This window comes from Numida meleagris, chromosome 17, assembly GCF_002078875.1.
Source record: "Numida meleagris isolate 19003 breed g44 Domestic line chromosome 17, NumMel1.0, whole genome shotgun sequence".
NCBI lineage: Eukaryota > Metazoa > Chordata > Aves > Galliformes > Numididae > Numida > Numida meleagris.
This window is the reverse complement of record NC_034425.1, coordinates 3416975-3431930: the sequence shown is the minus strand read 5'-3', so window position 1 is coordinate 3431930 and position 14956 is coordinate 3416975. Positions and strand designations below refer to the sequence as shown.

The window sequence follows — 14956 nt, the reverse complement described above, 5'->3', positions numbered from 1 at the left end:
CTATGCACGAGTATATTACTTCCTAAGTATTTTCTTTTTTTTTTTTTTTTTTTTTAATCAAATACTTGTTTTCCTCAGATGCATCAGTTTTGTTCTCCGGGGAAAAGCAGAGCTGCAAAATAAAGTCTCGATTAATTCACATTATCCTGTTTTCTGTTTGGCCTATAAATTCTAGATGAAGAATTTGCACGATTATGAAGCACTACTTTCCCACAGACATCTTGGTTGCAGATGCCAACTTAAGGCAATCAGGAAGCTACCCCAAATCAAGGACGTGTACCTGAACCCCCCTTCTGTGCCTGCTCTGTCCATCACTGTACTAAATGGCCTTAACAAGGAATCCCCCCCCAACGCCCTTCCAAGCAAATACCAACAAGAAGTAAATGAATTATTTGCAGTAACTGTTTTATCTTCCTTGTCAGCTCTTCAGAGCCCGATCATTTATCAGCTTTACAGATCTTCTGAAAAGACTCCGTTTCTGATTGGCTGAAACTATTACTGCCATTATTGGATTAGTCCTTCCAAGGCACAATTTGATTTTCAGCTTTTTCAGTTGCCTGACAACACTGGCTGCGGCCACTACAGACGCTCAGAGCTCACAGAGATCCTGCACAGCGCTCCCAACATCCAGCAGCAGCTCCCCTCTCCTTGTGTCAGCCAACCAGCAAGCATCCCAGCAGCAACCCAGGGCTCTGAACACAAGTGTCAGTGCCCCTTCGCACACACTGCAGTGCTCCAAGTACTCACAGACAGGACAGGCAGGGCCACAGCAGAGCCCAGCAGCGAGGGCAACACAGCTGGAGCTGTGTGCTGCACATCTGGAGGCCGGACCTTAAGCACCTCAACCTCATCCCACGTCACCAGAAGCTCATCACCCACACAGCTGCCCAAATCATGGCAGCTCCCGAGGGCCACGTTCCAAACACCAAACCGTCAACCTGCGCTCAAGGAGCACTTGTAAGGGCTGCAGATAGGAATGTGCACGGCCCATGTAGCACTGCATTTCAGATGGGTACTTGGAATGGCAGTTTTAAACACTGTGCTAGGACTATTGCAAAAAGCGATGGCTTACACTGCCAGAAGAAACTGCGCTGAAACCATAATAGCTGTGACTTTCTTCCTGTTGGCTCAGTAGAACAGAAGTCCCCTGGATTTCAGTGACTACAAAGCAGCTGCATCCACTCCCTACGCTTCCAGCACTCCCTAACTAAGTCCTGCCAGACTCTACAAAGCCCGCACCTCCAAGTGATCAGTGCCAAGCTGCCAGGCTGTTACCAGGGAAGTTCCAGCCCTTCTCTTGTGTCAAAGCAGGTGACTGAAGCGAGTCAGCGCAAAGTGGGAAACGGTTTGCTCTCCTCCTGCTAGTACCTAAGCAAACCAGTGATGTGATAGCAATTTCGGAAAACCACAATTACCTTTAAATCCCTTTTAATAATCTGTACAGTGTTTCAAAAGGCAAAAGAATAATAATAATAATAATAATTTAAAAACCCTTAATTTCGAGAGTTTTCTTTAAACTATGAAATTACACGCTTCCCAACTTTATTGTTAGGACTTTTTCCTCCCATTAAGTTCCTTGAATCATTGCCCACGTCTCATTGCTGGAGCTGGACTCGGTGGCACACCTCTCTGCTCCCACCTTCCAAGGCTGCTTCTGCTCCAGTCTCCCAAGCACCACCACGTGCCATTCCCTCCCTTCCACCCCTAGCACACCCTATCAGATGATTTCCTAAATCAAAGAACACCAAACATGTTGCTCCGTTAAAAATACAACGTATTTTATTTCCATATTATCCTATCAATTACGACATAAGAGGCAGAAGTGCCACTCCTAGTGGAAACCTGTTTTTTATTTCATTTCTGAGTTTAAAATAGCCCCGAATTAACTCAGAAAACGATACTATAATTTTTAATGGAGTTCCATTTTCAGAACTGATTTACATAATGACACTTCTGAATACATATGCTTTAAATACGCTTAAAATAGAAATAAAGCTCCAAGTGGCCTCTCGGATGGCAACGCTCGCTGTCACTTCTAGGCAGAAATTAGTCATCTAAGAGCAAAACAACAGGAGAATAATAAAAACACTGCTATATAAAGTTTGATTACATTGTCAAAAGCATGTGTGGTAGTTTTACTTCCCAAGTGACAATTCCATCTTTATTACAGGAAGTATGCTAAAGAAAATACAAAGCTCGTGATTTAAACCAGACGTCTTAGGATATATTTGTAAGAGCTTGCCTTTTCCATATAAATAGATCCAAAGGATCAAAGCCACGGAAGATTGTTTATGAGCAAAACACAGTTCTACTTTAGCATCTGTTGTTGTTTTTTAAAGAATGAAATTAGCTTACTAAACCTGAGCCTAAACCAAGGATTTCAGCAAAGTGCTCAAGCTCAGGAGGCTCTCCTGCAATAGGAACGTGGGGTGACAGGTCACTGTCAGCACAGCGTGGAAGAACTGTGGTTACTTTCTGTCAGTCAATGCCTATTAGAGAAAGCCTTACTTTTCCCTTAAAAAAAAAAAAGGGAAACCAATCTAGGCTGATATTTTTAAGGCCAGTGAAAGCAGTTTTCTAGTTGGCATCAGACACTGGATCGCTTTCGCGTCTCAAAGCGCAGCTGGCATTCTGCATTAGCACCAATGTGACATCCTAACGGGATTTTGCAGTAAGCCTTTTGGGAATGTAGCATTCTCATGCAAACTTCAAGAGCTGATCCATGTCATTACATGTAAGCTTATACCCATCCTGTGCCCTCATCCAGAAGCTCTGAAAGGGCCAGCGACAGGACCCAGGCAGATCCCTGCCTGTCCCTCCACGTGACACAGCTCCAGACTGAGGGGTTTGGACAGCACGGACACAAAACACAAAATAACCATTTAGAAGCCTCTTTAAGAGCTGGTTCCAAATGGCAGCAATGAAATAGGGAAAGAATACATAAAATGGAAAGCAGCGAGTACCGGAAAGGCAGGCTGCAACTAATTCAGGACAACTGAGAAATGCTGCTGCAAAGGAAAAGAGACAGGTGCTTTTTCTTGGAAATGACACGAGTCCAAAAGAGAACGCAGACACCCCAACCTGGAGGCGGAATGCTGCGAAGCCAGAGGCCCCGTGCCACCAGCAGCCCCTGCTTTCAGAGGGATAACCCAGGGCTCCTCATCTGCCTGTTGCTCGTGCTGCTTCCTTGTTCATCCTCGCTCTGCCCAGCCCTCCCGACCTGATCCCAGCCGAAGGCAAAGAGCTGGTGAGAGCTTCACCAGCAGCAGGTCTTCCCTTGGGTGGTACCAAGGCTCAGCCCTTTTCATTGGGAAGGGTCATACTCTCCCCAGTTACCAGCACTCCAATCACCTCAAATAAGAGAAAAGTACATAAAACGACATCAAATAAGAACGAATACAAAACCAGAACAAACACCGGTACAAAAATCAAAGTCAGTAATCCATGAGCACCCTGCACATTAGCAGCAACAACAAATCTAAGCGCTTCGGGAATAAGCAAGAGGAAGAATCTGTGTCCATGCTCGGTGACACAGGGTGCCCACGGGCAGATGAGGAGCAGGCTGTGAGCAGGGGTGGCAGCATCTGGGCAGGTGCCATGCAGAGCCAGCAGCTCCAGCAGCAGCCCCTGCTGCCTTCCTCGCCCTAAAGGATCCATGAGCAAAGCCCAAGCAAGGATCCCATGGCATGGTCCTTCAGAGCCTTCTCCCCGATTCTGGGGAGACAACCCAGCTTCTGAAGTGAACTTCCACAGACAGGGGCCAGAAAAGTAAGAACAGCTTTAAATGCCTTTAGAGAAATTGGATGGTTTTCCACTGTCTGGCCCTGATGTAATTCACCTCAAGACAATGGCATCCGAGTTGTTCCTGACTACCTGAAAGAATCTGCAGGAGGTGGGCAGCACCCCAGACGACTTGCAAAGTGGCACACATTGTGCCTACGACTTAAAAGGGGAAGGGATAAAAACACATCAGCAACAGCTAACAAGGATTTGTGAAGAAAAGCTACATCAAATCAGCCTGTTATTTTCCCTATGGCATAGCTACAGGCATTTTTAAACAAGGAAGAAAGGAGATGCAAGAGAAGTAATTTATTGACTTCTCAAGCAAAACGTAAAGCTTTGTTAATAAAAACACGGCTGCTTTAGTCATTTCCTAAGAACAGGGGAGGGAAAACACAAGCTAAGGGACACTACAGTGCGATGCCCACGAAGCAAGCACAGTCAGCACTTCCCCTACCAAAGATCCTATGGATTTTGCTGCAGTACATCACACGTCCAGCAGCACTCAGTACTTTTATTAATTGCTTTGCTGCTGGAAGAATGCATGCACTGAGCTTCCAGAACACAGCAAGTCATGAGGCTGCAAAACACGGCCAGACAAAATGCAGGAAAAGCGGATCCACTTGAGATGTGGTACGAATAAAAGCAGAGTGCAATTCAGCAAGAGTGCAGAGCACCACGTTCAGCATCAATGCAGCAGGAATTAACTGGGAAAATACCCTCAGCTACACTGCTGAGGACAAGGTAAGCTGATCAATGTGTTTTATGCAGAGGTATGATGACGCAGCTTGAAACTAAACCCTGTAATTTGGAAGTCTGGGTGCAAAATGTGTCCCTACAGGGAATCATAAATGAAGCTTGAGGAGCATTTGTTTGACCTCGATTTATGATTTATTAATCCCATGCTTTGGGGCTTCTGACTGTCAAATTACGTCCCCGTCCTGCATTTGTCACTACTTATTACATAATTTGACTTGACAGGATTTCTCCCTTCACGTGAAACATCAAAATCTTATCCACTGCTCACTGTGGGTCTGGTACTTCAATTTTCCCACTACCTGATCAACTCATCTTGACGGATGCAAGACAAAACTCATCACGTACCAGGAACAGGAATCTGGCTTCTGAAGCCCCAGAAACCCCATCACAAACTGTACGTAAGCAAACCACCAAGACAGCCCTTGAGTTTTCCTTGGGCTGTACAATACGGTTTTAGCTCTAAGGCTTCTTGGTGTGCGTTTGGTTTTGGCTGCCTGATTTGTGTGCTGGCAGGTATCTCCAGGTCTCTGCTGCTCTCTGGGCCATTCTCCACAGCTGCTGGTAATTGTGAGGGATTACACTTCATCCCTACATACCTCGCTTCAGGCTTTCTTGCAATCACATCCCACTTTACTAAGGTGGCAAGACATGCACAGACAACTGAACTCACTGCTGAAATTTGAGCAGGAGCAGAACGGAGCTGCCATGTGAAGACACACAACAAACACTACAGGTTAAGATGCAAACAGAATGTGAAAAGCACCACATTCAATTAAAGCATCCTACTGAAACTATGGGATATTACAGGTCGCCCAAGAGATTGATTTAATAATCCTGCTCTTAAAACCTTTAGAATAGAAATTCCATCATCAGGTGGAGAAAAAAAAAAAAGAATGCTTGCCTAAGACATCTCAACCAAAGGCTGCACCTCCAGCAGCCGGCATCTCCAGCAGTGCCACTTTGGATCATGGCTTGAAGAGCATCTCCATCCTGACAGCACCTCGAGGACAGTGCCAAGTGCTATTTACTGCAGGACCCAGGCTCTTGTTTCAGTTTCCAGTTCACTCAACAGTAACTTTTTGTGACCCTACTTCATATACACATAATATAAGCAGCCACTGAAGCAAATTAAATTAGAATAAAAACAACGTGGACTCAACAGAAATTATCATTCAATTAAAGATTAAAAACAAAGTAATTAAAAAAAACAAAAAACCATGGAGCAACCTCGCTCTGTTTTAGCCTCCCCTAACCAGCACAGGGGAAATCTCAAAGAGAACGGCTTTCCTGACCAAGAATGCAGACTGACCACAAGGAGCAGGTCAGATGTCTGAGGTTTGACCATGCTGAGCACTGCTCAATCCCAGTGCACGGCTGTGGGCTTTGGGGTTTTGCTTTTCATCTACAGGCTTCCTTTGGTTCACTTTCTTGAGGACCATTGCCAGAGTTCTAGTGAGAGTACAAATGAGAACGTTCCAATCAGCGCGCTAGGTCTGTATTACTAAGCACTGCAGAGCAATGCTAGTAGAATTACACAGTAAAACCGTGGGTGCAGAGGACGTGGCAGCCACACAGCCACCACTGAAAAGGCTCACTCACGTTGCATTCATCACCCAAAGCAGGTGATCAGCAGCTGACAACGTGCTAGGAACATTTCCCCTCCCCCAGTAAAAACCAGCAACTCCTTTCTTGAAAAATTAAGCTCCAGACTGAGCAGTGAGGTTAACTAGACTTAGCGCTGCCTCCCTCCCAGGCCTGCTACTTACCAGCAGACCAAGTAGAGCATGGGCCAGAGCCCTCCCCCAGCTTTCCTGGAACACAAGGCACCAAGGAGAACAGCTTTGCAATCCAGCAGCAGAGCAGCACGCGCTGGTCTCCTCCAAGTACTACGTTAGCTAGTTTGTCTTCTGCAAACGCTTGAGAAGATAAGAGCTCCATGACAAGACACAAAGCCCCCACAGCGGCCAACTGCTCAAATGAGCATCACCCATCCACTGACCGAGCTGCTGCTCAGATGCTGGGCAGGACCTGAAGAACACGGCAGAGCAGCTCTGCTTCCAGCACAGCACATATGGACACAGCTGAGGAGGAGGCCAGGGAATGGGAACAGGAGCAGCAGCTCCACAGGACGTTTTGCCCCGGGCGTTCTGTGCTGATCTCTCCCACAGAGAGGCTGGAGAAGCCAGGCATCGTGCCAATGCATCACCAGGCCTCGGTGACAGTCACGGGTAGAATGAACAGTCAGGAAGAACAGAGCTTCTATACAAGACTCCTTCATGCAAACACAGTTAAAAGAAATGACAGGTATGTTTGCACAGCTAACACGATGCGTGATTTAGCCCATAGGGTTTCTAGTGCCCTTAGCTCTCCTTTCCCCCTTCCCACTGCAGTCACATAGCAGCACTCAGCTATGTACCCACACCACCTGACTCAGCTGCTGCCCATCTGTGACCCCCAGAGGCCCTTTCCACTCCTGTGACATTAAAACCATTGCACATATGAGCCATGGGAGCCTGCAGAAGGCAGTCCTGGGAGATGGCATCCCGCACGTCTGGCTGGCCAAGGGAAGGGCTGGAGCATGTGGCACCAGGACACCAGGCAGGGGTGGGACAGAGCCAGTGGGGCACCACGAGGACAGGGCCCACTCAGGACCTCAAGATCTGGAGTTCAGAAATAAATAAACGATGCCATCCTCCGTGCAGCAGAGCTCCAAATGGCATCCCACAGCTCAGGGAGCACCAGCACGAGATGAGATTAAAAAGGGAAAACAGAGGTCAACAGCACCTCTTCTTGGAGAGCCAGGAGAGAAGCAAGTTTACATGGAATATGAAGACAGAGCTGTGTGTTCTCCTAACATGTTTATGCCTTTAAAAGATTTCAGATTACACAAGCCCTTAATTTCCTCCTCCTGCATTTTCAAACTTGTTGGGAGAGCTCATTGCACATTCAAGTTGTTGTCTTCGAGTTTTCCAAATACCATTCTATTTAAAGGCACTGTGAATAGGGAATTCAATTTATCAAGTGAATGAAAGAAGAATTCTTAGCAGGAACCCTGGTGAGCTAATCAAGAGTCACAATAAAATGTCAGGGGTCCTGGAATTCTCCGCAGGAGGTTAACACCAAATCTGATCTGAGCCAAGGAAGACAAAACATACTACAGACTAATAAACTGTGCTCAAAAACTGCACGCTGCAAATATATGGAAGTTTAAACACAAATGAAAAAAATTACTTGTTTTGTGTTCTTTAATACATCCCTAGCGCTGAACTATGAAAACCAAAACATCGCCCTCTGTGACTATTTCACTCAACTTAAATACATTTTGAATCAATTTAGTTGCTGTTCTACTGCATCTTCAACCGCAGCACACTGCTGAAAAAGTAATCCTTATTTCCATTAAGTTTAGAAGTTCTCAGTTCCTTCACTTTCCATAATAAAAGCGTGCGGACACCAATTCCTGCCAACCATAAATCTATCAAGTACTCAGTTAACAGCTGAACTCGGCATTTTTATTATATATTGGAATATCAGATCCATCATCTGAATGGATTATCCCCATGTTCCAACCACGCAAATGAACGGCCTCTCCACGAGGGAACCAGAAACACTTTGGAGAGGCGGGGAAAGGAAACAGCCATAAACGATCTTCCAGAAGAAAACCAGCTGCAGTTAACAGTGGGTGCCATTTTTTCCCCGCACAGAGGAATTCAATTCCATGTTTGCTTCATGTGCTTCCATGTCAGCCGCCATTCTGTCGGCCTGCCCCTCCGCTGCCATCTGTCGCACAGCAACAAAACGTAATGGGATACTGGTGGGAAAGTTCAACCTCTACTGCCATGCCACCAACGTCAGCCTCAGACAGCATGGGTCAACATCATACAACAGGAGGCATTACTTTCAGAGCAGCCCTCTCGTGTTCAAAGGGGCTGTGTCTTATCTGGTCAGTAGATGCAGACAGAATTCCAGCAAGATGAGTTCCTGCTGGTCTGGATGCTGACAGAGGGGATAATTTCAATGCAGCTGGACTGTCAGAGCACCGGATCATCGTCTGGAAAGCACAGACCAACTGCTATCACCTGCTTCACTTCCTTGAAAAGCACGGGGTTCTGCTGTCACCCGAACAGTTCTTCCACAAATTTGTGAAGAATGTTTTATCTTCACAAATGCAATTAAAAAAAAAATGATGATTTTATTAAGCAAATTGCAATGTAAGCATCCACCCAATAATACAGCTATTGCTTTATTCAAATATTATGCTTCAGTGTAGCAGCATAATATGAAGAGTAATGTGTTCTTGGTGCCCAGTGAGACAAGACCTTGACTGCTGTTTTCAACAGCAAAGGATGACTTCAAAAAGCTTGATCAGAAGAATAACTACTGGAGAAGTAATATGTATCACACTTCACTAAGCTCTAGTAAGCCCCACAGAACATCTTTTACCCCGCTATTTACAAAGATTCTTCTCCTCAACTGCAGCAATCACAGACCAGATTTAGTTCTACACCTGGACTGGACACCCACACTTAATGATCAGCAAACTACAAAATATTAAATAGCATTTAGATTGTCACAACCGGGCTCTTCTTCTGTACCAGAACATGCTGTAGCTTTTAAATGGCTTAAAAAGACAAGCCTCTTCATTACATACCAGCTAATACCACAAAGAGAAACCAAATAGTTTCACAAGCAGGAAAATGAAGAGGTACATTATAGACAGATGATACTTAGGCCAGTAGGTTATTTTGAATTAACAAAGTTTTTGCAGCATCACAAATCAAGACAGAGGCAGAACACTGTGCATGACAGAGACGAGAAGGACTCGGTATGCAGCAATGTGGTATCTTCCATTTTGCAGCCTGGGGTAGAAAAGAAGCCGTTGAGTGAAACATCTATTTCAAAGCTGAAAATGGGGCAAATTCCACACTATGCCTTTTGGAAGCAATTCTCCTAGATCAGGCAAGCTTGTAACTGATTAGAAATACTGAGAGAAGAGGAAAGTTGAGACCTGCAGGTGAAGAGAAGGACACCAGTGGAGGGGTAAGGAGGCATCCTGCAGACTGGCCCTGCTACTCCTGCTTTACATGCACTCCAGTAGGCCACACCTGCAGGGTCAGAAAGCTTTCCAACTCCTCCTAACTTGGGATCAACATCTACAGTAAGAAGAACCATCTACAAGGTTACTCTTCCAAACACATTCCCAGATCTACCAGAAAAATGACAAGGAATGCCAAAAACCTCCTCTGGTTTTCTGCCAGTGGCACAGGAAAAGAGCGCAGCAAAATGGCAGGCAGCACCTGACCCATCCGTGCAGCTGCTTTTCTCAGCACTACTGCACTGCTTCCTGTTCCTAGAACGGCTTGCATTGAAGCACCTCACCGATGCTCTGCTGCTTAAAAACATCAGCGCCGTCAGCATCTGAAATTAGCAACAGCCATAAAAACCTTTCGGGATTCTGAGGAACTAAGAGCCCCAGACAGACTACACACAGCATCAGGCTGAGCTTAAAATAGAGCAGGCAGTTTGAACTCCTCGTCGATGTGCGCACTCGCTGACCACGCAGAGCGGCATCCAGGCCACGGCCAGCACTATATATAGCCCCCAGACAAAAGTTCTGCTTCTCCGCTGCTTTCGCAAGGAAGTCCTGAGACAGCAGCAACTGCTGAGAAAAGCATAAACTTCCTATGGGCTGTCTGGATGTTTTTGCTGGAAGGGGAAAAGGAGGAGGAGGAGGAGGAGGGAAACAGACATGCCATTCGGGGGAGATTTTTCTTGACCCGATGGTAACAAAGGCACTCGCTGTGATGCCTTTGGAAAGTCACCATGGGAAAACGCACACAGACCCCACCAATAAGAAACTAAGGAAAATTCGGGATGGATGTGCCCGCAGAAGATGCCCGTGGGCATGCACTAAGCACTTTGTGGCCCGGGGTGTTTTTTTTTTCCCTTGGGGTGAGGGCTCTCCCTTCCTACAGCTGGTAGTCGCGTGATAACTATTTTGAGACCTATAAACCTATCTTTATCTGGGGCTTAATTACCACAAAGGGATGCCAATCGACTTGACAAGTCAATCTTTCTCCCAAATGAAAGAAAAGTCCCCGGCAGTTCAGTGCTTACCGCTAGAAAAGCGAAGGCAAACACACACAGCCACGGGATAAATATCAGCTATTTTTAATACAAGGCAATAAGCAACCGTTACCATTTCTCATAAGTGAGCTTCTGAAACAGAATCTCCTGATTGAAATCTAAGTCAGTGTGAATCTAGTCCTCAATTCTTTAAACGGATGCGCATCTCAGAACGCCGGGAAGGCAAACTGCAGAGAGCTGTTTATTACAAATGACTTCCACCTCCGTAGCCCTCAAAGGCAAACCATAAAGCTGTGTGCAAAGCTAGACAATCTGGGCACCCGGCCATAAACCATCACTGCTGCAGCGCAGATAACTGTTCTCACTCTCGAGCCATCCTTGGCTGTAAACCCACGGGGAAGACATCCAGAACGCGGCCCTCGCTGCCGCCAAAGCTTCTAATATTTTATGAGCTTGAATTGCAACTACAGTTGGGACTACAACACTGAGAAATTACGGTGCTGGTTCACATCCAGAGCTCCGAGCAAAAGCGACTCCGATTTCGATGCCTGCTGCTCCGAAGGCAAGATTTCAGCACAGCAAGCTATTTCGCAGATGTCTTCGGTGAAATTTAGTGCCCCTCCACCAAGAAAGTGATGTCACATTTTAGAAAGAGACAAAAGAATCAGCGGCGCATTTTAAGCTGCTGCTGCAGTCTCAGCAGACGATCCAATCTTTGATATGATCTCAAGCAGCTCTGTAAGCACTCCGTGCACTAGAAGGCAGTTTGTTTCTATGATCAAACTCAGCCATTTCTACCCTGTGCAGGAGACGTTAGAATACATCAGTGCCGAAGGAGGAAACTGTACACAAAGGAAGTTTCACAGAACGCGCAGAACTGTTTGCTGGAATTCAAGCAAAGTTAATCATGATTAAGTGGTGCTAAAATAAGCAAAGGTGTATCTACATCCAGTCATTAAGATGTAAAACTAAGCCACGTCTTTGGCAGACGATTTTCATAAATAGCTCAGATTCCTAAAGCAAGATCAAATAACACTGATTCCTCTGCTTTCAGACATTAAGAATTTAATATTATTACCATCTTTCACTGTACCACTAGCATTCACCAGTGTAGAGACCGTGCAAAGCACATAGATCATTTAATAATGCAATGTACTGCCACTCCTAGATCATCTTCCCATTCACAATAAAGTGTGTTTCTCTTCTAAACACTATTTGCTGCGGCTGATATCTTCATAATGCAGCTGAACACCTCAAGCCATTATCACTAGAAGGCATCAGCTGATGCTAAATTGGCTAGACTGCAGCGTCACAGGCATTTAAGAGGTTTCCTTATCACTCATCTTTAATACCAAAGGATCGACAGGCTCCTACCTGCAGCTTCCAGGCCAAAGGGAAACCTTCTAATGGTATTACCATTATCTTGTCATCTGAATTTTAAACAATTAAAACAATAGCCCCTGTGTTGCACATCTCTACTGTAACCAAAGATGATAAATGTTTAATCACTCGCGTCTCGTGTTCGAAGTCTAACACAGAGCACTGATTATTATTATTTTTTTTTTTTTTAACAAAACAAGCAACGTAAATTCTACGTTCGAGCTGCTACACCTTCAAACAGCAGCAGCACATGCATTAAGAGACAAGCAACAGCCTATCTCACTTCGTTAAGGTTGGGGGCATTTTATTTTTAAATCTGCAGCTCTCGCAGCCGGTGCCATCCAGCAATTCTTTCCAAATGAAAGCCTCTTTTTACTCAAGCAAAGGATGGCTCCACCCCTGACCTCCCCTTCAGCTTGTTTTGGAAAGGGGCCAGATGACAGCATTTGGAAAAGCGCTTGTTTATCTCGGCGAGGCCAGCTGCTTAGAGGAAACGAATCTAAGTTAACATATTATCCGTTCCCACATACGCCGATCTTGGTTAAGTCTTCGCAGCTCAAACCGAAACCAAACCCTTCTGCTGGGTTTTCATAACAGATCGCCGCTGAAGAGAGGGGGTGTGCGCCTCGCATCGGAACGGGCTGGGAACTGGTAGGGGACTCCGAGCTAACAGCAGGCAGCAAATCCCGAACGGCATCAAGGGTCCCGGCCTTTCTGAATGACGGGAACGAAAAGCATCGGCAAGAGCCTCTCCTTCTACACTAACGTGACACTACGCTTTCCATAAGGTTAACGTTAACCAACGGTTTGAGACACAAGATCCTCCGCTCGGCAAAGCCTCCAGCCTAACCCCGGTTCTTCGGTGCTGTTTGGCAAGGCAGGGAACTCGGAAGCTCGCAGCGCTCCACCTTAGAAGCACTTTTGTGCCCAATAACGCCTTTATGCTTAGGAAATGTTGTCCTATTATTTTTTCAAAGTCTTCAAAGGCCCAAGAGAAGGAGGCTAGGAGCGCTTCCTTTAAGGATAAACAAAAGATGACAGAAGTCAGGAAAAGCACAACTTGCTTTATTCACAGGAAAGACTCATAGTGGAGAGGAAAAAAAAAAAAACCCTAAAATGAAGGCAAGGCAGCAGGCTTTTCATCCAGCTCGGCAGGCTCCGGGCAGCGCACAGAAGCCCCATCCCAGCGAGGGCTGACGGGGCCGAGCACTCCTCCTCGGGGCCGGGACGGGAGCGCCCGTGCGCAGCGCAGCTCCGCGCCGCGGCGAAGCGATGCCCGGGGCTGCATCGCAGCACAGCGCTACGCGGGCGGCGTAACCGCACTACGCGGGTGGCGTAAATCCGTCCGTTCGCGCAGCGCTACGCGCCCGGCGTAACCCCTGCGAGGCGCGCGGCTGCGGGAGGGAGGGAGGGAGGGAGAACTCTGCAGCAGAAAGGCCATGACGTAATAAGGATTACGGCTAAATTTAAACAGGCCGTGGTGCTGCGGGACGAGCGGCCTCGCAGCCACACGCTGCGGGCTGAGCAGGGTATCAAGTAGCCAGGAAGTACGACTAGCAGCGTATTTAGCGAAAAGCACTGAACTCTAACTGCGTGCAGGTTAGCAATTAATTCCCTTATGGGAACACATTAGGGGATCAGCCTTCTCTACAAGCCAACGCGACGACCACAACCCCAGGGCTCCGCCACAGCGCTGCGCAGCGGGCCCGGGATTCGAACCCGCGGCCGCGAGCCACACACACGCACACACACACACACACTGCACCGCAACAACGCTCCGTCCGCCGCAGTCAGAGCGGGACACGGCGCGCACAGAAACGCGGAATGACCGCTGAGCCCCCGCGGGTCCCGCACACCCCCGCGCCCTCACCTTGTGGTCTGCTCTGTGCGGGGCTCTTTGGCAGCTTTCGGTTCGGTCTCGCTGTGAGGAAACGAGCAGGGAATGTCGTCTGCGATGGAGGGGTCTCTCTGACGCGTTCCTTTCTTATTTTAAAGGTTGTTTGTTGTGTTGCGGTGTTTTTGTTTGTTTTTTTTTTTTCTCCCTCTTTTTTTTTTCCTCTCTTTCTGTAATTGTACCCGTAATTTCACGAATCGATGCGAAAAAATCTCACGCGGCCAAAAATAATAATTAAAAAATTAAGTTTTTTTTTGTTGTTGTCGTCGTCGTTTGTCTACACCCCCTCAAGAAAAAAAAAAAAAAAGGAAAAGAAAAGAAAAAAAAAACCCGGCACAGAGAAGGAGGAGGAGGAGGAGGAGGAGGAGAACACGCACCGACGGAGCGCGGAGCAGCGGCGGTTCCCGGCGGAGCGCAGCGCGGAGCAGCGCGGCTCAGTCCGTGCCTCCCGCACACGGTCCGCGCTGCAGCGAGATCCGAACCGGGGCCGGAGGGGCTCAGCCGCGTCCCGGTGGGTTCAGTCCGCGTGGAGGGGCATCGGAGGAGGTGAAAAGTGCAAATGAAAACAGGAGAATAAAATCGACGAAAGAAAGCGCGGCCCGGGGCACGGTCCTGCGGAGGACCCCCCCGCACGACGCCGGAGCGGCGCTCGCAGTGCCCTCCCGGGAGGATCCGCGCCGCGGGGCCGCCCCGCAGGAAGCAGCGGGAGGGGAGGATCCGGCGGAGTCCCTCAAGAGGGGGGCGAACGCAGCGGCGGTGCCCCCGGGGCGGGGGTTCGGGCCGGGCTGCGGCAGCGGGTGGGGGCCGCTCTCCGCCGCTCGCTCTCGGCGTCCGCTCAGTGCTGCTGAGCCGGGCCCCCGCTGCTCCTCCGCGCTGCCGCCGTCGCCGCCGCTTCGGACGCCACCTCCGCTGCTGCCGCCGCCGCCGCCGTCCTCGGGAGCACAGCTGCTGCCGCCGCGGCCATTTTGTTGCTAACTGACAAGAGCCGCGCCGGGCAGCGCGAGAGCGCGGGGAGGCTCCGCCGCGCGCCCCGCCCCGCCCACCGTTTAACTGACAGCT

The 14956-nt window shown here is 48.0% G+C and overlaps 1 long non-coding RNA gene across 1 annotated transcript in view; it reads right to left on the bottom strand.

The window, feature by feature from the left end:
- Positions 1 to 14936, bottom strand: part of LOC110407153 — a 15561-nt gene extending 625 nt beyond the window's left edge. Inside the window, exon 1 of the long non-coding RNA XR_002443751.1 lies at positions 13874 to 14936. This is a non-coding gene — a long non-coding RNA (uncharacterized LOC110407153). The remainder of the gene's footprint in view (positions 1 to 13873) is intronic.